Source organism: Natator depressus, chromosome 1, assembly GCF_965152275.1.
Source record: "Natator depressus isolate rNatDep1 chromosome 1, rNatDep2.hap1, whole genome shotgun sequence".
Taxonomy (NCBI): domain Eukaryota; kingdom Metazoa; phylum Chordata; order Testudines; family Cheloniidae; genus Natator; species Natator depressus.
Window position 1 is genome coordinate 9,941,315 of NC_134234.1, and position 22,574 is coordinate 9,963,888.

A 22,574-nucleotide genomic window follows, 5' to 3' on the forward strand; every position below is an offset into this window, starting at 1 on the left:
CTCTTGGACAATTTACCAGTACCCAGGGCAAACCCAAACTATATGAGTGAGATCACAACCCTGGTGACAACTGATCTTTGTAGCAACCTGCCAGGAACTCGGAGGGAGGAGCACAGGTTGCAGGGGGGAAGCGTTCCGAGGAGGCACCAGGAAGTCAGTCTGGGTGCACATGGCTGGAATGCTGGCTGTGGTTGCAGCAGCTCTGTAAATAGTTCTTTTAATAAAGAGCCACTTTATCTTCTCTTGTGATTGCCCAGCACCTGGTACATGAAACCATCATCACAACCCCCACACCGAGGGTGGGGGTGTTACCCCCATTTTACATGTGGGGAAAACCGAGGCATAAAGCGACTTGCCTAAGGTCACACAAGGGGGCTGTGGCAGCACTGGGCATGGAACCCAGGGTCCCCAATTGCCAATCCAGTATCTTAGCCACAAACTAACCCTGTCCCCCATACAGCTTCCCTTGACCTTCCTTGACTTGGGGGGAGCAGCTGGCGGGGAGTTCAGCACCCACATCCACTTCAGGCCTTGTGCTCGCTAAAGTCACCGGAGGGGAAAATACACTTAGGCTGGAAATCTGAGCTCAGGTGGGGCAGCAGCTGCTTTGCCCGGATTTCCCACATCTGGTGTTTTCCCGATGGGTCAGTGACTCTGTGACTTGCCCGAGGTCCCCAGAGTGAGTGGGCTAGTCAGGCGGGGTCAGCCTAGTTCTCAGCCTTTCTCAGTGACGACTAGAGCAGATAGCCTCTTGGTAGCTTCCCCCTTATAAACAGCGTACGCTCCCCACGCTCTGTCCGCTCTCTGCCACAGAAGGCTGTGTCTCCTGCCACAGTCTCCATCCTTTTCTTCCAGGTTAGGGGTGAACCAGCCTATGCGCCGATATCGGCTCCAGTTTGACATTGGGCTGGCCCTCACCCCGGGGTGCCTCCTATCCCAAGTTTGTCACCCATGCAAAGCACAAAACAAATCAACGCTGGCTTGATAACATATCCAGAACAAGAAAAGGAGGACTTGTGGCACCTTAGAGACTAACCAATTTATTTGAGCATAAGCTTTCGTGAGCTACAGCTCACTTCATTGGATGCATTCAGTGGAAAATACAGTGGGGAGATTTATATACACAGAGAACGTGAAACAATGGGTGTTACCATACACACTGTAACGAGCGTGATCACTTAAGGTGAGCTATTACCAGCAGGAGAGAAAAGAAAACCTTTTGTAGTGATAATCAAGGTGGGCCATTTCCAGCAGTTGACAAGAACGTCTAAGGAACAGTGGGGGGTGGGGGGGAGCCAATAAACATGGGGAAATAGTTTTACTTTGTGTAATGACCCATCCACTCCCAGTCTTTATTCAAGCCTAAGTTAACTGTATCCAGTTTGCAAATTAATTCCAATTCAGTAGTCTCTCGTTGGAGTCTGTTTTCAAAGTTTTTTTGTTGAAGAATTGCCACTTTTAGGTCTGTAATCGAGTGACCAAAGAGATTGAAGTGTTCTCCGACTGGTTTTTGAATGTTATAATTCTTGACGTCTGATTTGTGTCCATTTATCCTTTTACGTAGAGACTGTCCGGTTTGGCCAATGTACATGGCAGAGGGGCATTGCTGGCACATGATGGCATAGATCACATTGGTAGATGTGCAGGTGAACGAGCCTCTGATCGTGTGGCTGATGTGATTAGGCCCTATGATGGTGTCCCCTGAATAGATGTGTGGACACAGTTGGCAACGGGCTTTGTTGCAAGGATAGGTTCCTGGGTTAGTGGTTCTGTTGTGTGGTGTGTGGTTGCCGGTTAGTATTTGCTTCAGGTTGGGGGGCTGTCTGTAAGCAAGGACTAGCTTGTCTCCCAAGATCTGTGAGAGTGATGGGTCGTCCTTCAGGATAGGGTGTAGATCCCTGATGATGCGTTGGAGGGTTTTAGTTGGGGGCTGAAGGTGACGGCTAGTGGCGTTCTGTTATTTTCTTTGTTAGGCCTGTCCTGTAGTAGGTGACTTCCGGGTACTCTTCTGGCTCTGTCAATTTGTTTCTTCACTTCAGCAGGTGGGTATTGTAGTTGTAAGAATGCTTGATAGAGATCCTGTTGGTGTCTGTCTCTGTCTGAGGGGTTGGAGCAAATGTGGTTGTATTGTAGAGCTTGGCTGTAGACAATGGATTGTGTGGTGTGGTCTGGATGAAAGCTGGAAGCATGTAGGTAGGAATAGCAGTCAGTAGCGGAGGAAGTGAAGGAATCGGGGGCTAGTGCTTAAAGCAAAGGACTGGTATTTTATTCCCTGCTCTGTCGCTGAATCACTCTGTGGCCTGAGGCAAGTCACTTTGCCACTCTGTTCCTCAGTTTACCCATTTGTAACATGGGGATCATACCTCTGTGCTTCAGAAGAGTGATGGCAAAAATAATATTTGTAACCTGCTTTGCTGTTCCTGCTCGCACGGTGCTGCAGAAATCGCGAATTTCAGCAGAGCCCCTCCGGATTTACACCAGTCTCGCTGAGGTCAGAATCTGGCCCAGTGTGGCCGAGAAAGGCGTATCCGTGCCACTGCACGTTAGCCTAGATCCTGCATTTCTGTGGCCCAGCAGCTCCCCAGACTTCAGTGGGGCTACTCTGGCTTTACACCAGCGTCGCTAAGAAAAGGGCCCACCCTTTTCAACGGATGTAACCGTTCGCTGTCATGTCAGATGACGGACTGAGCTCCAGCATTTTCACTCCCTCTGCGTCCCATCAGGGGCCCGCGTGGCTCTGCAAAGGGCTTGCACCGCAGCGATTTCCCACAAAATAGGTCTCTCTCTCTCTCTCCCCCTCTGCCTTAGAGAAGTTCACTGCCTTTAACAGCAGCTTGTGGCTGCAGGGCCAGAGAGTAACAACCACTGAACTCCTCTGGACAAACAGAGCAGGCGCTAGGCTGAACCCTGGTGAAGGGAGGCTGGATTAACCCTTTCCTAGTGCCAAGCAGTGCACATTCCTAGTGGATGCTCCCAGGGCCAGATCCTGCTCTCTGCTGCCCTGGTGTAAGTCAGGAGGTAACTACGTGGAAGTGAACAATTACATGCGGGCATGGCCACTGTAAATCCATCTCCAACTCCGGTACCTGTCTGGCCATAGCATCGGAGCAGCTCAGTCTTTTAGAGTCTGTACCCGCACAACACCCCTCCCCCATGAGACAGGGCTGTTAGCCCCATTGCAGGGATGGGAAACTGAGGCACAGAGAAGTTAAGTGACTTGCCTGCAGTCACGCAGGAAGTCTGTGGCAGATCAAGGGAATGGAAACAGGGCCTCCTGCTTCCTAAGCTTTTGCTGTAACCACTGGACCACGCTCCCGAGCCCCTGGGCTGTCTTTGTCATGAGAGAAGATGACTGCAGGCCTGGTGTAAACTAGTGCAGCTCCACTGACTTGTTGCGTCCTCTTGCCCTGGGGTGCATCTGGCCCTGAGTTGCTCCCGTCTGGCTGCTCAGTGCTTATTCGGGAGGCTCCAGGGCTCTCTGAAAGGGGAAATCAGCTGAGCACCAGTTTTATTCCATGTGTTGCCAGATCAGTCGGCCCTGGGTCCCTTTAAAGCCCTGTGGAAAGTGGGGGGCTGTGAGCCAAAGGAGGCACCATCACTGCTGATCAGATCAGGGCATTCAACAGGGCTGCGCTCTGCTTGGCTTGTCTCGGGCCTGCTGTTGATCATTCAGTTAGGGCGGGGATTAACCAGGCATGCTGCTCAGGCTGGAAAGCAGCTGATGGCATGCGGAGGGGCGGCTGGCTCATTGCACTGCCCTGAAACCTCCGCTCCACTGGGCATGTGGGCAGGGCTCTGACCCAGATTTGGCCTAACCTGTGCAAGGGCATGATGTCCAGGAATGGCCAGGAGCCTGCGTACTGTGTGCTTTGTATGGCAGGACACCGAGCGGCCCTGAACGAGATCGGAGCCCCATTGTGCTAGGCACTGCACGCACACCCAGTGAGAGAGTTCACAGCCTCGCTGGACGAGACGGACAGAAGAAGCCTTCTCAGCCCTGTTCTGCAGCTGGGGGAGATGAGTCCCAGCAAGCGGCTGGTTATTCACACCCATCAGTGCTACCCCCACGCGATCCACCGTGCAGCCAAACTCAGCACATGTTCCTCTTCCTTAGTCATAGATCCATCCCTAATCACCGTGTTTGTTCTGCTCTGAATTACCTCCCATCTGTTGACATCCCACTGGTAACAGGATGCGTCCAGAGCTGGCCACGCTATTCCAGGTGCAGTCTTACTGGGACCATCAGTACGGTGACCAGACAGCAAATGTGAAAAATTGGGACAGGGGGTAATTGGAGCCTATATATGAAAAAGACCCAAAAATCGGCACTGTCCCTATAAAATCGGGACATCTGGTCACCCTAACCATCAGGCGCGCAGTCCCTGCTCTCTGACGTGGGACCTGGCACCGCTCCTTGTTTGAATTGGGCGGGGCTGCAGGAGATTGCCGGGCAGTGCCCCGGCTTCATTGCCACGGCTGCGGTAAAAATCCCATAGGCAAACAGTTGTAAAAGGGAAGGTGCTGTAAATGGTACATAGACACGCACCCCAGGTGTATCTCTTGTGTATACCGAGCCATAAAACACTCTTCAGCACAAGCAGGATCCTGCTGCACAAACAGCCATAAAGGGGATAAGTGGCCACGCACCAGATGGCGGGTCTCCAGTAAACCTCTCGCTCTTGTGCCCCGTTGTCGGGAACACGTGTGCCTGTCTCACGGCTGACCCCTTCTGGCTGGACCCTGGACGAGACAAGAAGCAGAGGCCTCCATCGGGAAGATGGGCTCAAGGACCATGCCCCGCCTCACCCACCGTACGGAATACCCCCCGTCACACCCACCCCAAGCGGTGGCCCCTACCCTACACCCAGCACAGAGCGTCCCACAGGAGGACTGAGGAAAGCTGCAGTGAGGACCTCTGGCTCGGCCCGTGAGCTGCAGGCGGGACAGGCCAGGGACCTCGCAGCCTGTACGCAACAGCAAAGGAATCTTCTCTCTGGCCCAGACGGCACAAAATCAGTGTGAGCAAACAGCAAAGTCATGCCTGCTGGCTTAATGACAGCAGATGAGAGCCGGGGGGCAGAGACAGGCTGGGTGGGCGTGAAACCGCTGCCTTGTCTCCGCTACATAGGGTTGCCAGTACAGCTGTGCTCCTTGCAGAGACGGGGCTCGTACTGGAAGACGGGTGCTTTTGCAGTTTAGTGTATACCGGTTTCCCAAATGACAGAAGTTACGCTGGTGAAAGCTACTCGGAATCTTTTCTGTCTTTTTATTTGCTGGTGTACCTGCGTCTATGCTAGGGCACAGCTATGCTGCTAGGGGATATGTGTTTCACTCTCCCATGCCAGCAAAACCTGTAAGTGTGGACCAGGGCTGAGCCTGTGAGCTGGCGATGGGCCCAGAGGGGCAGGCAGGCTGTTTACTCAGGGGCCCAGGGGTGGATTGTAAGGGACCCACCGGCATTCTTACCCAGAGGCGTCCGCATCCCCAGCCTGGTGGGTCATCTCTTCCATCTTCTCGCCTTAGCTTCCTAGGGCTGCGGGAAAGCCGCCCTGCCCCACGGCGTCCTCCCGCGGTACGGCAGATCTCGCTGTGCTTTGCCCTCAGGGAGAGAGGATGAGCCAAGCCCGCTGGGATCCGGCAGAATGATGCCCTTGGAACACCTGGCCACTAGGGGCTGACTTGAGACCATCCCAATCTATTTCCACCTGCCGCCCCTCTGAACCAGGTCCCTCTGGGGCAGGCCGGTGCCAACCCCCAGCCTGGAGCCCATCGCAGGCGGCCGTGCTAGCAGGAGGCCGGGCTGGCTGGGAAAAGGGCCTTGCTGACAGTTTAACTGTGCGAAGCGGAACAGCGTAGAAAACCGGGTTAGTGACTCCAGATCGCCCCGGCGTCATTCCGGGTCTGTCTCCCCTGCTGAGTTAATCGAGTGATCTCCACTCGAGGGACTCCCCTCCACTTCGCCCAGTTGGAGTGAGAGCAGAGGGCCCTGAAGCGGCTGTATCCACGCTGGCGCTGCGCTCACTGGTCTGTGGCCCTGAGAGTGCCAGGGGCCCATCCCCTGCCTCTTAGTACTGCCTGGGCGGAGCCGCTCTCGGGATGCTTTCCCAGGGGATTATGGGAGAACCAGCCCTGAGAAATCCAGGGACCGGTGCCCACCTTGTAGCGCAGACCAGAGGGGAGAGCTTTGCCCTGGCTTGGGACAGCGTTGTGTTTAAAAGTCTGCGAGGGTTTAAAAGGGGAGCCGGAGCCTGACTTCGGAAGGGAGAGGGTGTGCAAAGGCCGTTCAAAGCGGGAAGTCGGTTATTAAGGTCACGTTAACGTCTGAGCATGAATTGGAGAGGAAGGCGGGGCTTGTGGGCAATGCACTGAGCTAGGCTTAGGAGAGCTGTACCCAGGACCAGACTTCCCAAGGGCTTTAGGCACCAAAGCTGCAGGTTGGCGCCAGGCAGGATTTTCACAATCCGAAGCTGCAGGTAGGCCGCTAAGTGCCATTGAAATCGGTGAGCTCGGCACCCAGCTCTGCTCTATCTGTAGCTTCAGGGGCCTAAAGACCTTTGGAATCCAGCCTGCCATGGCCTCCCTGTGCCATCTCGGGCCAGTCCCTTGGTCGAGCCGTACCTCAGTTTCCCATCTGGAAATGGGGATAACAACCTTTCCTTTGCCACTCATGTCTGGCCACACGGTAAGGCCCAGGTCCTCAGAGGTGCTTCGGCATTGCTCTGCTTAGCCTTGCACTGCCTAACCCTGGGTGGGTGGCTGCCCAGTGGAACCCGCGCCAGGTGCCCAGATAATCCAGACCCTGGGGTGAAGCACCTAAGCCAGAGCAGCCGTCCAGGTCAGTCATGCCTTAGCAGCCAAACCTTTCTCTCTTGCCCTGTCTTCTGCTCCATCCCTCTGCCACACTCCCCCTGGGTCTCCCTGCCCACCCCCCGGCCCCGCTGTCTTTTGTGTGCTGCCCCCGCCTCCCTGGTGTGGCAGGTATCAGCTGTTAAGCTGGCTCAGGGCCTGCTGTGGGGCCGGGCCTCACGGGTGAAACAGGCATCCACCGGCCTCGTTTGAGGGTCCCAACCCACTGGGGATGCCAGGTTTCAAGCAGGCGTCAGTTGTGGGGCACATCGGGGCTTAGCTGGCTTGTGAATGCCAACTTTTGTTGTTTAGAGGTGTTAAAAAAACACAACACGCCCCCGAAAGACAAGTTTTATCAACGACAAGCGCTGGTGTGAACAGCGCTTTATCTGCAGGAGAGCTCTCCTGCGGACAACGCTAATGCGCTCGTTGGGGGTGGAAGTATTTCATTACAGCCGTGTCGCTAAAAGCTGCATAGTGTAGACATAGCCTCTGGAACACAGATATCACCGAAGGATCAAGGCAGGCAGCAACTCACAAGCATTCAATAGTCTAAACGCCAGACCCTTTCTTACAATTCTCACACCTATTTCATCACTATCACCCCACAAATGAGCCAGACGGATTCCCGCTCTGTTTGTGTCCAGCTGAGACATGGGGGTCTTGGCATGAGCTGGCACCCAGCCTGCCAGCATCACAGGTGTATTAACAGGGGTGTCATATGCAAGACACGGGAGGTCATTGTCCCACTTTACTCGGCGCTGGTGAGGCCTCAGCGGGAGAACTGTCTCCAGTTTGGGAAACAGATTTCAGAGTAGCAGCTGTGTTAGTCTGTATTCGCAAACTGAAAAGGAGTACTTGTGGCACCTTAGAGACTAACCAATTTATTTGAGCATAAGCTTTCGTGAGCTATAGCTCACGAAAGCTTATGCTCAAATAAATTGGTTAGTCTCTAAGGTGCCACAAGTACTCCTTTTCAGTTTGGGAAAGACGCGGACAAATTGCAGAGAGTCCAGAGAAGAGCAATGAAAATGATCAAAGGTTTAGAAAACCTGAGCTGGGAGGGAAGGTTAAAAACCTGGGGAAGTTTAGTCTTGAGAAAAGAAGACCGAGGGGGGACCTGATATTAGTCTTCAGATTCGTTAAAGGCTGTTATAAAGAGGGCAGTGATTGATTGTTCCCCATGTCCACTGAAGGTAGGACGAGAAGCAATGGGCTTAATCTGCAGCCAGGGAGATTTAGGTCAGATATTAGAAAAATCTATCTCACGCTCAGGGCAGTGAAGCTCTGGAGCAGGTGTCCGAGGGAGGTTGCAGAATCCCCTCGCTGGAGGTTTTAAGACCAGGCTGGACAAACCCCTGTCAGGGCTGGTATAGGTTTGCTTGGCCCTGCCTCAGGCAGGGGGCTGCACTTGACAACTTCTCGAGGTCTCTTCCAGCTCGACACTTCTCTGATCCTGTGTCTGCACCGCACCTAGCACAATGGGGCCCCGACTCCTCGCTCATGGCTCATTTAACAAAATAATTTCTCATATTACCACAGTCTTACTATCCCCATGGAAACTGGTGTCCCCTGTCCCCTCTCTTCCCCTCTCTTCATTTCCTTTTCCTCACGCAGTGATCAGAAGTGGATTCCAACAAAGAAAAACCCAAAGCCCAGATAAGGACAAAGTCCAACCTAAAAAAAACAGATTTAATTTGTTCTCTCGACTTGAGGGGAGCGGGGACAAAGCGACTCCACGTCGGAAGGCCCATGGAGTGACCGTGCCTTGTTAATATTCACATGAGCCGCACGTGTGGGCCGGGGGAATGTGTCCGTAGACTGGAGCGTGTGGCTATGCGGATATAAAAGGAAAGACAAAGGAAATAGTGACGGTTTGGGTAAATATCAGAGACCGTTTCTATTGATCCGCTTGATTCATTTGCCAGTTGGCTCCGTCTGGGCCTCTTTCATCTCCTTTATATCCTCAATGAGCCGCCGTTAATTGCATAAACAAACCAGATCAGACGGAACCAGAGACAAATTGAAATTTGACATGAAAAGGAATGAATCCCACCCGCGTGTCTTAGCGGTTTGTCTCTCTCCCATCCTGCCCCCGCCAAGCGCCCTCGGGGCTCTTCCAAATGAAAAACAAAGCCGCAGCACGTGGCGTCTGGAGGGGCAGCCTGGCTTTAATCTCCCTTTGCAAATCCCGCTGTCTGGCGCTGCTGGCTGGACGGAGCAGGGTAGGGGGAGTTTATTGGGTCGGTTGCGGCTACAAACTTGAGGCAGGGTGTCCCATGTACCTCGCAACCCGTGGGCCGCAGCGCTGCAGATTAACCCTAATCCAGCCCCTGGCTCTTTACCGGTGGGTTTAGTGCCAGATTGAGAGCTCAGGATGCGAAAGGACAGACCAGGGATGGGACGTGCAGCCTCAGTGCAGGCTAACCCTGCTGGCCCGCTGCCTGGGCCCAGGAGCGCTGTGCTTCTTGATGGTCGGTTCAGAGCGGGGCCACTCCGCTGAGATTTCCATGAATGGGACCAGTTCCAATGTGGATATGACACTCTGGCACACTGGGCGTGATGTTCCCTGGTCCGCAGGGGGTAAGCATCTACTACTGCTACCAGCTGATGGAAAGGTCCATGCAGAGACGAAGGACGGTCCGGAGGTTAGGACACTAGCTAGACTGAAACTTTGGAGACTTGAACCCAAGTCCTTGCTGTGCCACAGACTCCCTGTGTGACCCTGGGCAAGTTGCTTAGAAACTTCGTGCCTCGGTTTCCCATCTATACAATGGGGATAACAGCACTGTCCTGCCTCAAAGGGGGGTGTTAGGATACATACATTAAAGATTGTGACGTGCTCCACTACTGGTAAATGGAGGCCGGCTGAGTAGCTAAGCTAAAGATAGATGAATTTAGTGACTGAGTGCTAATGTAATTCCATTCACTAAGGGCGCCAGATGCTTTTAATACTAAAAGTCCTGGGTTCAAAGCCAGGCAGGGAATGGTGAGGTGAGTATCTGCCTGTTAGGAACAGAGCTGAGACCTCCCACAGCTCGTGTCACCTGAGCCACCAGACCCAGGAGCATTTTCGAAGAGCAAAAGAAGAAGCTGGATGTAGTTTTTCATAGCGAGAGCGTCGATGGGTCCCCCTGGTTGTTGAGTCGTTACCTTTCCATGGGCCATGTGCATCCTGGCCCAGCGTGGGCACCTGGGCTAGCAGCCCTCCGCAGGGCCAGGAGGGCATGAGGTCAGGATCCAGGCCTGGTCAGCTAATGAGCGGGGGGTGGACAAGCATAAACGAGTGCAGGCAGGGTGGATCCAGGCGTGGGTTGTGGGTTGGTGGGGGGGCGCTCCTGTATGGTTAATTTCCACAGTGCTAACCACCACGGCAGCTGGGCATGGGTAGCCCCAAGATTAACTTCCCAGTGTGCCCCCTGAAGCCTGCAGGCACCCCAACATTGGGCCTCAGCTTCTACGTAGCTCCAGGTTTGCAAATACCTGACTCATCTGGTCTCGTGGCACTAGCTAGGAGATGGAGGGTCTATTCCCAGCTCTGCCACTGCCTGCCTGCCTGGCCTTGGGCAAGTCCCTTCATCCCGGTGCGGCTCATTTCCCCACTTGTAGCCTGGGGGCTAATAATGACCTATCTCACATGGTGATTGCAACCGTCCATATGTGAATGGTTCTGCAGCCCACAAGATGGCACTTGGAAACTAAGAAGGCATCAGATCTGAATACAAGGAAATACTTCTTTGTATTTATTATTATTTATTTGTGTTACTGTAGCATGCAGGAGCTCCAGCCACAGATCAGGATCCCATTGTGCTCAGCACTGTACAAACACCAAACAAAAATGCAGTCTCTGCCCCAAAGAGCTTACAGGCTATTTTTGTTAACCGATGGAACTCCCTGCTGCAGGATATTTATTCACTAGCTTAGGAAGACATAACAACATGAGTAACACAATAACAGATCAAATGAACTATTTGTCTCTTCTGGAATGGTGATTCCTGTTCTCCCAATATTGCATTGTTGTGCATCCCCCATTGGCAGTATCTTTGAGTTGGGAGGATGACCACATCCACAGGGTAAGAAGTAAAGTTTATTTCAGGGTTTGTTGGGCCTGCCATTGGGGAGCTGTATCCTAGCAGAGTGAGTAAAGGGCTGGGACTCAGGAACCCTAGATTCTCTTCCTGGCTCCGACAGTGACCTATGGGTGACCCTGGGCAGGTTACTTCATCTCTCCGTGCCTCAGTTTCCTGGCCTGTGAAATGGGGATAACAGCACCACCTTTGCAGAGTGCTCTGTGGATGACAAGGGGCCAGACAGGTGCCAACGTTATTGCTTGGAATCCCCTGGCCACTGGCTTCCTGAGGGACAGCCCCGTTGGAGAAGCTTTCGGCGTAGCACCGCAGCCCTCACGGCACGGCTGACGTGAACCCTCCCTCCTTCAAATGCTCCCGGCACGTCTCATCGGCCTCTCAGAGCAGCAAAACGGGGCACGGTAATGAGAGGCCGCCAGGTGAGGATGAGAAGTGGTAACAGGAGAAGAGCCACAGCCTGGGAGATGTACGCAAGATTGTCCTGTTTTGCCCACAGCTGTGCACCTCGGGCAATCACTTGCCCCAGTGCACAATGCTGGTGCAGACATTTTGCCCTGTCACAGCAGGCTCCCCGAGGGGCATGGGCCCAGGAAATGGATCCCCGGGCGGCTAGCGGAAGAAGGCGGGAGGATTGAAGCCAAAGAGGAGAGCTCTCATTGGTGCGCCCAATTGTTCCCTCCCCATGGCGGGTCGTGTCGGCCACTTCTGGAGCGCCTCTTGTCCAAAGAGCTGTAATTTCCCCAGCTAATTGCAAACGAGCACAGGCACTGAATGACGTTAAATGCAACACGCTGCGGTAACGAAACATGAAAGGGGCTGAAAAGTCACCTTTTTAGCTTACTGTGACTCGGAGTAAGAGCTAAGACGACTCTAATTCAAAGACATTAGAGAAGATATCTCTCTCTCCCCACCCCTTGCTTATTCTGTCTATGTGTGACAAGCCTTTGGGGCTAAGTCAAGACACAGGCTGGCCAGGTGGTGAATGCACTGGTGTGGGACTCCCGTGACCTGGCCCCAATGCCCAGCTGTGACCCAGCCTCCCTGTGTGACCTGATCTCCCTGTGCCACTGGTCCCCATCTGTACCACAGCAGTGTAACAGGGTGGTTTGCTCCTTTCTGGGCCACGGGCCTGGTGTAATCCAAGCACCTCTTGGTGCCAACCAGGAGAAGGCCTGGGGGTGCCTAGGGGTACTTGGATCCTCTGCGTTCACCAACATAATGCCATGTAAGGTCACTGATGATCACAGAATATCAGGGTTGGAAGGGACCTCAGGAGGTCATCTAGTCCAACGCCCTGCTCAAAGCAGGACTAATCCCCAATTTCTGACCCAGATCCTTAAATGGCCCCCTCAAGGATTGAACTCACAACCCTGGGTTTAGCAGGCCAATGCTCAAACCACTGAGCTATCCCTCCATGGTGAGATGTACGTCTGGATAATGTGTGGCTGAGGAGTCATGTCCATGTCTCGACTTGGTACTGAAAGCAGGTCACTCCAAGGGAGCATGCCCTGAGACAAACTTCTCCAGCAAGGAAGGGAGGGACACTTATCTCCTGGGTGGATCACTGGGTATTGTGTGCTGCACAATAGCTGTCTGTTAGCAAGCTGAGTCAGATGCTAATGAAGAGCAAGCAGAAGGAAATTAACTGGAAGAGGCACAGGCTGGTTTCAGGTGCAGATTGAAGATCTGGACTGGGTATCCAGGGTGCGGAGGGATGCCTGGGGTGTCCTTCAATCTGGGAAGGCAGGTCTGATCTTATGAAAGGGGCTTTCAGCCAGCATGTGGGGGAAAGGACTTGGGGGAAGTGCTCCTGCTGGAGATGGGGGAATGTTGTGTGAGTTATGCATGGGCTCTAGAAAGCCCTATGCTGGGCTTTTATATGGAACCCAATATTCTCACTCACTAGCTCCTGAAGCTCTGGTCTTTGATGATCAACTTTCCACGATAAATGGACCTGCGGGGATTCCAGAGGCTCGTGGGAAACAAACATCTTCTCATCCACCAGGGCCTTAACAATGTCCCACACCGTTGCTCCAAGTCATGTAAGCCCTTTTGGACCCACGCATTTAAGCTTCAGCAAGGCGACTTAGACCCTGGTGAAGCTTGGAAAGCTGGATAGAGTTCATGAGAAATCACACCCCTCGTGAAGGACCCGACACAGAAGATTCCTGGCTTCGCTCTCCCACAAAGCTCATGGGCAGCCCTAAACCGCATCCACCCAAAGCATGGCAGATGCAGATACTTGCTGCACAGATGGAAAGTTAAAGACTCTCCCGTGTGTGCTTGTGGTCACCCGGAACAGACCAGGGACCACAGAACGACTCAGTGCCCGAGTCACAAATATGCAGAAGCGTCACAGCGATGCACTCCACTACTCCAGACGCAATTATCTGGCTTAACCATCTGAGTGTAAAATGATGCTGTTGCTCTACATTTAGATCAGCCACATGAAGAAGAAGAAGAAGAAGAAGAAGAAGAAGGCAACCTGCTGCGTGCTGACCGGAGCGGGGACCCTGAGTGAAAACTCATACACTGGGCTGATCATGGCCTGTTCCGTTCCGCAGCTCCAGGGCTTGTGTCCCCTTGTGTCCTTGATGGCACCATGGCTTCCAAGAGAATTCACTCAGCTCCCATCCTTCCTGGTGGGGAAGCCTTCCCCATCCCCTGCGGGCCTGGCTGTGGTGGTCCCCAGAGTTCATGGCTCCCGTTTCCCTGCAAACTTCTAGCAGTTTTAGGTTATTTTACAGACCTTAGTCATACCAAGTGTGGACAGAGACTGGGCAAGCCTCCCTCACCTACGCTCTGTGCCCTCACTCCTCACCCGCAGCCCCTGCTATCCCAGCCCTGGGCTTCCCACATGCAGCTCTGCCAATACCCCTCAGTCCGGACCCGCAGCTGCCTGGGCTTCCCTCACACAGCTCCACCCGTGCCCCTCAGGTGCTGTCCAGGGTCTGCTCTGTAACACCTATTGTGATGAGTGATGGGACGCCTGTCACTCCAGTAACGTGTCTCTGTATTCGGGGGGAGGGGGGTTAAAATAGAACAGACACCATAAAATGAATCGGTCATCGGGCATGCCTTGAATGAGTGAGTTAAAAGTTCCCGGTACGGCCTGCGGCAGAGGGAGAAGGGAATTTACCAGAGGGCATGAGTGACAGAAGAGAAGACTGTTGTGCCATGAGCAGGGCAGATCCCACTGAGCCCACTCACTCCGCCCGGCCAGAGACGAGGCGGTGCGGGAGGGGCGGAGGAGAGGAGAGGAGGCGGTGCGGGAGGGGCGGAGGAGGGCAGAGGAGGCGGTGCTGGGGGGGCGGAGGAGAGGAGAGGAGGCGGTGCTGGGGGGGCGGAGGAGAGGAGAGGAGGCGGTGCTGGGGGGGCGGAGGAGAGGAGAGGAGGCGGTGCGGGAGGGGCGGAGGAGAGGAGAGGAGACGTAGCTGGGGGGGCGGAGGAGGGCAGAGGAGGCGGTGCTGGGGGGGCGGAGGAGAGGAGAGGAGGCGGTGCGGGAGGGGCGGAGGAGAGGAGAGGAGACGTAGCTGGGGGGGCAGAGGAGGGCAGAGGAGGCGGTGCTGGAGGGGCGGAGGAGAGGAGGCGGTGCTGGGGGGGCGGAGGAGAGGAGAGGAGGCGGTGCTGGAGGAGCGGAGGAGAGCGGAGGAGGCGGTGCTGGAGGGGCGGAGGAGAGGAGAGGAGACGTAGCTGGGGGGGCGGAGGAGGGCAGAGGAGGCGGTGCTGGAGGGGCGGAGGAGAGGAGAGGAGGCGGTGCGGGAGGGGCGGAGGAGAGGAGGCGGTGCGGGAGGGGCGGAGGAGAGGAGAGGAGATGTAGCTGGGGGGGCGGAGGAGGGCAGAGGAGGTGGTGCTGGAGGGGCGGAGGAGAGGAGAGGAGGCGGTGCTGGAGGGGCGGAGGAGGGCAGAGGAGGCGGTGCTGGGGGGGCGGAGGAGAGGAGAGGAGGCGGTGCTGGGGGGGCGGAGGAGAGGAGAGGAGGCGGTGCTGGGGGGGCGGAGGAGAGGAGAGGAGGCGGTGCGGGAGGGGCGGAGGAGAGGAGAGGAGACGTAGCTGGGGGGGCGGAGGAGGGCAGAGGAGGCGGTGCTGGGGGGGCGGAGGAGAGGAGAGGAGGCGGTGCGGGAGGGGCGGAGGAGAGGAGAGGAGGCGGTGCGGGAGGGGCGGAGGAGAGGAGAGGAGATGTAGCTGGGGGGGCGGAGGAGGGCAGAGGAGGTGGTGCTGGAGGGGCGGAGGAGAGGTGGGGGGGCGGAGGAGAGGAGAGGAGGCGGTGCTGGAGGAGCGGAGGAGAGCGGAGGAGGCGGTGCTGGAGGGGCGGAGGAGAGGAGAGGAGACGTAGCTGGGGGGGCGGAGGAGGGCAGAGGAGGCGGTGCTGGAGGGGCGGAGGAGAGGAGAGGAGGCGGTGCGGGAGGGGCGGAGGAGAGGAGAGGAGGCGGTGCGGGAGGGGCGGAGGAGAGGAGAGGAGATGTAGCTGGGGGGGCGGAGGAGGGCAGAGGAGGTGGTGCTGGAGGGGCGGAGGAGAGGAGAGGAGGCGGTGCTGGAGGGGCGGAGGAGGCGGTGCTGGGGGGGGCGGAGGAGAGGAGAGGAGGCGGTGCGGGAGGGGCAGAGGAGGGCAGAGGAGGCGGTGCTGGGGGGGCGGAGGAGAGGAGAGGAGGCGGTGCTGGGGGGGCGGAGGAGAGGAGAGGAGGCGGTGCTGGGGGGGCGGAGGAGAGGAGAGGAGGCGGTGCTGGGGGGGCGGAGGAGAGGAGAGGAGGCGGTGCGGGAGGGGCGGAGGAGAGGAGAGGAGACGTAGCTGGGGGGGCGGAGGAGGGCAGAGGAGGCGGTGCTGGAGGGGCGGAGGAGAGGAGAGGAGGCGGTGCTGGGGGAGCGGAGGAGAGCGGAGGAGGCGGTGCTGGAGGGGCGGAGGAGAGGAGAGGAGACGTAGCTGGGGGGGCGGAGGAGGGCAGAGGAGGCGGTGCTGGAGGGGCGGAGGAGAGGAGAGGAGACGTAGCTGGGGGGGCGGAGGAGGGCAGAGGAGGCGGTGCTGGAGGGGCGGAGGAGAGGAGAGGAGACGTAGCTGGGGGGGCGGAGGAGGGCAGAGGAGGCGGTGCTGGAGGGGCGGAGGAGAGGAGAGGAGGCGGTGCTGGGGGGGGTGGAGGAGAGGAGAGGAGGCGGTGCTGGAGGGGCGGAGGAGGCGGTGCTGGGGGGGGCGGAGGAGAGGAGAGGAGGCGGTGCTGGGGGGGCGGAGGAGAGGAGAGGAGGCGGTGCTGGGGGGGCGGAGGAGAGGAGAGGAGGCGGTGCTGGGGGGGCGGAGGAGAGGAGAGGAGGCGGTGCTGGAGGGGCGGAGGAGAGGAGAGGAGGCGGTGCTGGAGGGGCGGAGGAGAGCAGAGGAGGCGGTGCGGGAGGGGCGGAGGAGAGGAGAGGAGGCGGTGCGGGAGGGGCGGAGGAGAGCAGAGGAGGCGGTGCGGGAGGGGCGGAGGAGAGGAGAGGAGGCGGTGCGGGAGGGGTGGAGGAGAGGAGAGGAGGCGGTGCGGGAGGGGTGGAGGAGAGGAGAGGAGAGGAGGCGGTGCTGGAGGGGTGGAGGAGAGGAGAGGAGGCGGTGCTGGAGGGGCAGAGGAGAGGAGGCGGTGCGGGGGGGCGGAGGAGAGGAGAGGAGGCGGTGCTGGAGGGGCAGAGGAGAGGAGAGGAGGCGGTGCTGGAGGGGCGGAGGGGAGGAGAGGAGAGGAGGCGGTGCTGGAGGGGCGGAGGAGAGGAGAGGAGACGTAGCTGGGGGGGTGGAGGAGAGGAGAGGAGGCGGTGCTGAAGGGGCGGAGGAGAGCGGAGGAGGCGGTGCTGGGGGGCGGAGGAGAGGAGAGGAGGCGGTGCTGGAGGGGCGGAGGAGAGGAGGTGGTGCTGGGGGGGCGGAGGAGAGCAGAGGAGGCGGTGCGGGGGGGCGGAGGAGAGCAGAGGAGGCGGTGCTGGAGGGGCGGAGGAGAGGAGAGGAGGCGGTGCTGGGGGGGCGGAGGAGGGCAGAGGAGGCGGTGCTGGAGGGGCGGAGGAGAGGAGAGGAGAGGAGACGTAGCTGGGGGGGCAGAGGAGAGGAGAGGAGGCGGTGCTGGAGGGGCAGAGGAGAGGAGGCGGTGCTGGAGGGGCGGAGGAGAGGAGAGGAGGCGGTGCTGGAGGGGCGGAGGAGAGGAGAGGAGACGTAGCTGGGGGGGTGGAGGAGAGGAGAGGAGGCGGTGCTGGAGGGGCGGAGGAGAGGAGAGGAGGCGGTGCTGGGGGGGCGGAGGAGAGCAGAGGAGGCGGTGCGGGGGGGCGGAGGAGAGCAGAGGAGGCGGTGCTGGAGGGGCGGAGGAGAGGAGAGGAGGCGGTGCTGGGGGGCAGAGGAGAGCAGAGGAGGCGGTGCTGGAGGGGAATTATAAGGGATAGCAAACAGATTAAAGTAGATTACCAACAAATGAAACAAACACACAAACTAAACTTTATACACTAAATAAAATGGCTACAAGGAGTAATTTCTCACCCTAACTGTTCTTTTAAGCAGATTGCAGAATTTCTTTGGGGACAGACAGCTCTTGCTTGCAGCTTAAAATTCCAGATACAACCTTCACGGTCCAGACCCCATTCCCAGCCCGGGTTCGATACTCCCCACCCCTTCCCTTTTGTCTTTGTTTCTTCGATGTCTCCAGCAGTCATCCTGGGTGGGGATTCAGTGAAGGACGAATGAAGATTAACTCACTCCGCAGCCTTAAATAGGATTTACATATGGCGGGAATCCTTTGTTTCCCAGTGTGATCCCCACTCCCTCCTTGTGGAAAAATGCCAGCAGTCCAAGATGGTGTCCAGTACCAGGTGACATGATCACATGATCCTTCAGTGTCAAAGCAACATCCCAGGAAGCTTGGAGATTAGTATCTTCAAAGTCCTATTGTCCTTCCTAATGGCCCATTCCAGGCTGATTGCATTCTGTCTGGTGAGCGTTCCCTGGGTGCAAAGACAGTTGTAATTGTTACATAGTTCATATTCCTAATGTCAGATACAGAAATGATACATGCATACAAACAAGATAATCATAGTCAGCAAATCATAACCTTTCCAATGATATCTCACATGACCCATCTGGCATAAAATACATCTTAGTTATGCCATATTCACATCATAAGCATATTTCTATGAAGAATATGGGGCATAATGTCACATTGTGTTCTTATGTCCTCTGTGCCTCAGTTCCCCTCTGCGCAATGGGGTTGTAGCCCTGCCCTACTACTATCTGATCTGCCTGGCTGTGTGTCCTACGCCCCACGGTGTGACCATCTCCTGCTGACCTGGAAGATAACAGGCCTTAGGGGTGGCGTGGGGACAGAACCAGGCTGGAGAGAGAGGGTGGAAACGCCCTTTCCTACTAAAAACCATCGTGAAGCAGCTGGAGAGACATGGCTCCCCTCGATCTCAGGACAGCTGTGTGTGCCATGAACAACACTCAGCTCTGCGAAGCCCAGGGGAGCCCCCTGCGGGTGAGGCCGCTCTCTGCACCCCTGGCTGCCTGTTGGAGTCAGGGTTTGCGGGCATCTGCCATTCGCTGGGCACAAATTGCGCCTCCCGTCTCGTTCGGTTTCTGCCCCAAACATGGGGGATCAGAGGGCAGAGATCAGAGAGTGGAGGTTGCGTGGGGATCTGAACCAGGGACCCCGGTAGCCACAGGTGGTATCAGCTGCATGAGCCAGGAAAGTCTGCAGGGGGAATGAAGTGCGGTGATAGCCACGTCCGTATGTCTCCAGTCGCTGGAGGGGGGCCCGTCCCACCCCTTGGCACTAGCAGACGGCCTTGAGGGGCGGCCTCTCCCCTGCTATGCAAACAGGGAGGTGCCCCCGGAACGCTCCCGCGGGCCTCCCCTCCCTGCTCACAGCCCAGGGCTGGAAAGGCGGCCATGCATGAAGCCGCTGGGGGGGCCAGAAGGGGCTGGCGACGGCGGCTTGCTGCAGGGAGACGTCCGGTGAGCAGCGATGCCAAGATGCCCTCTGGCTCGGCGTGACTGGCAGGTGCCAGCCATCAGCCCACGCGCCAGCATCTGGGCCGTGGGAAGGGGAGGGCTGGCGAAATGACGGGGGGTGATCGGGGAGCTGTCCTACCAACACCCACCCAGCGCCTCTGCCAATCCACAGCCCACGCCCACCCCGCCGGTCCACACCTCCTCACAGTCACACTGAGCACAGACGCACCCCCCTGGCCGGACGCACCCAGACAACCTCGTGCCACACGTGCTGCAGGACGGGTGTGCAAGAGAGATGGGCCCAGCTCGTCGTTTGAAAAGGTCAAAGGAATGAAATCAAAGCGTGGCTGGGCCCAGACAGAATAAAAGTCTCCCTTTGGCTGCACCAGCTGGGAGCGCTCTCAGCTCAGTGGGGAGGCAAGCTTTCTGTGTGGGGTTACAGGTACGCATGTCTCCAGCCCAGAGATCTGGTGCAGAGCTCGCTTAGCTGCCGGCAGAATTTGGCTCAGTCATTTAAGAAAACAGCCTCATTTAAATTATTATTTTGATTCTGAAAACTCAGATTGGAACCTACAAAACCCCGGCCCCGCCTTTGATTTTCCAGCCATCTGCGCCCCCCCCCCCAGACTCCGCCCTCTTATCCGATCATTGAAATGCATTTGCACCACAACAGTTGGGGCCGATCTGGGGGATCAGTCTGACACTTTGGATGGCTGCACACTTGTCACACACGAGGATTCGGGACCCAGACGCTGCCTGGTGCTGCAACTGCCCGGGGGCTTGATTGGCCACGTCGAAAGCTGGAGCTGGCAATTAGGGTGTGATAAACAGCAGCTTGTCAAGCTGACGGGAGGTGGATTATTGTGACAATTGCGTTTGTATTTCAGCAGCCCCTAGACCCTGCAGCGGAGAGCAGGGTGCTGGCTGGGGTACCGTCACAGAGGGTCGGTGCATTGTGAACCCGGGGTCTCCAAGCCATCCTTGAGCGTCCACACTGCCTTGTATACCTGGGCTTACAATGGCTGGAGCCGGGTCTCACGGCCGTGCTAGCGAGTCCACTCTGCACTGCACAGACCTTCTGACTCGGGTCTGCAGCTTGAGCTGCGTCCACACTGCAACATGCCAGGGCTTGGACCCCAGTGCCTGTGGGTCAGAGCCAAAGAAAAGGCAGCCGGTGTGTGGTTTTTTTTTTTTAACAAGGGCAAAAACAATGTCTTTTTCTCGGGGCTGGTGGAGCTGTTTTGGCTGAAATTTCCCACCCAGGTTCCGCCTGAGGCAGACCCCCGGCGTGGAACATTTCAGCCCGAACGGTGTGAAAGCAACCGAAACCAGAGACTTTAACAGAACGTGGCAAGTGACCTTAATACCCATCAAGTGGGTGGAGTAACTCCGCTGATTTCAGTAGGGGTTACTCCGGAGTCACCCCTGTGTCATGGAGATCACACACGCAATCACATCCACACCCCAATGGCACCAGCTCCGGGCAGTCCCATGCTCCTGTCCCCACCCAGCTGTGCGCATGGTGCACACGTTCCTCCTATTCTTAGCAGCTTGGGCAGGAGGCTCAGTGGCTCCATGTCCCAGGGACATGCAGAGGCCGTGATGCAAAAGCCTGTCCAAGGCCCAGACTTGGGTGTCATGATGGCTGGTGGGGGGGGAGTTAGTCCTGCAGCCATGGTCTGGTGCCAGTCACTTATTCCTGGACAGATGGAGGAAGAGCTGGAGCTTAGGGCCTGGACTGCAGGGAAGGAGAAGGGGCTCAAAGCCAGGTTCCTGCTAGATCCAGACTGCACTGAGCATGGCCCAGCTGGAGATTTCAGTCACTGCTCCAGCCAGAGATGGCGCAAAGCCAGGTGGGTGGACAGGAGCATATTAACCCCTTCCCTGCTGCGCCTCTCCTCCACCAGGTGCTGCACAGCCATGGGCCCTGCCAGAGGCGCTTTCCACCGGGCGTGGAGCTCAGGGCCAGGTTCTGCGGGGGCAAGCCCGTCCAAACAGAGCTGGGGCTGCTGCTCCTTGGGTCCCGGGGGCCCCACGCGGCTGCCAGGGAGCGACACAGCAGCCAGACGCTGGAGCTCAGAGGAGCTTAATTCGCGGGCGCTGGTGACATTTGCAAATGCCTGTGTCTGCTGCGGTGTGGGCAGACTACCCGGAGACGGCCCAGCGGGAGTGGAAATGTCAGGGCTGGGATGGAGTCCTGCTGCCGGGCGCTGAGGAGCTGCCTGCCCGTACACCGCTCCCCCAGCCCAGGGAGTGGGAGCCTGGCCCACATGGGGCATGAGGAAGGGGGCTGTCTGCCAGCTGGGGCCAGGGCACTAGAGGCAAATCGGAAGCCCGGACTTGGAGGGACGTTCCAGTCCCTATGTGAACTTCCTGGACTGTCCCCTAGGTCTGACCAGTTCCCCTTCTAGGGGCCAGGCTTACACAGTGTGTAGATCCTGCATATTACACACAACCACACCCTATACAAAGACACAGACACACCTGCACCCTCACACGACCCCACAGACAGGCACACAGAGTCACGTACACACAGACAATCACAAGGAGTCCGACCCAGAGGTCTGCATTCATACACAGTCACCTGTGGGGTGTGCCCAGCAGCAGACACGCGTACAAGGGAGACAACCCCTTCTTCCCCCTCCCCACTGGCTCTCATCAAGCGCAGCAGAACCAATTCCCGTTCCTGCTCAGCAGCAATGATTCCCAGAGCCACCTTCAGAAGGATTTTAAAACAAGCCACTAAAGATACCAACACAGCCCCCACATTCTCCCCAACGGGCTCTTCAAACTATTGCTCAGTGTGACTCACAGGATTCCCCCTGCCCCCAGCCTTTCCCGAGAAAGACTCAAGAGCAAAGTCTGAAAAACCCCAATTCTCTTTTTGTGGAAAATCCTGAAAAAATTCCTTTAAAAAACCAATTCCCCCCCCCCCCCCAAAAAAAACAAAAAAACCCCAACAACAAACAAACAAACCCTCCTTTTAAAAGCGCATTTTCAGTTTTGGGAAACCAAACATTTAACGTTTTTTGTTTTTTTTTAGTTTTCCGTTTCTGGTTCTTCATGGGGGGGCGGGGGAATAGAACATTTACAGCAGCCCTACAAAGTGCTGTGAAAATATTCATTCTGGTCTGGCAGTGGGTGGGCTTAGCACCGCCTGCGGCTAATTAGCTGCATCCCCGGGGGGTGGGTCTGAGGCTGCAGAGCAGTTGAGAGACTCCCGGGCCTTAGCTAAAAGGCCAACCAGCAGCGTAGTTGAGAGAGACAGAGACAGCAGGGAGTCCTGTGTACTCCACCCTCCAGGCCCTGCTTGAGACCCAGGCTGGGAGCAGCTAGGCAACTGCCGAAAGCCCTAAAGAAGGGGAAAGGCCCTCGTTAATCTGTCTGATTTACGCTGGGCTGGTTTGGTTCTTGAGGAATAAACCCATCGCTGAAGAAAGGGACCAAACTTCCTCAGCTCTTGGGAGCTTTCTTCCCTGCCCGGGCTGGTGAGATGGCCCCGGTGGCCGAGGAGCCGTTTTCCCTGGGCAAACATTTTTGATGAAAAAGTTTCCACCAGCGAAAGGCAGCGGGGCTCTGTGGCCCCTTGCTGGGATCGCAGCACAGCGTATTTTACCCATTCCCGCCCGACGGTTGGCTGGGGGCCTACATGACACAAGTTGGTGCTACCCCCCCTTGGGACCCGGGTGTTCCCACC

The 22,574-nt window shown here is 56.9% G+C and overlaps 1 protein-coding gene across 3 annotated transcripts in view; it reads left to right on the forward strand.

The window, feature by feature from the left end:
* PDE2A (phosphodiesterase 2A) overlaps window positions 1-22,574 on the forward strand; it is a 373,086-nt gene that overhangs the window by 270,883 nt on the left and 79,629 nt on the right. The window lies entirely within an intron of this gene.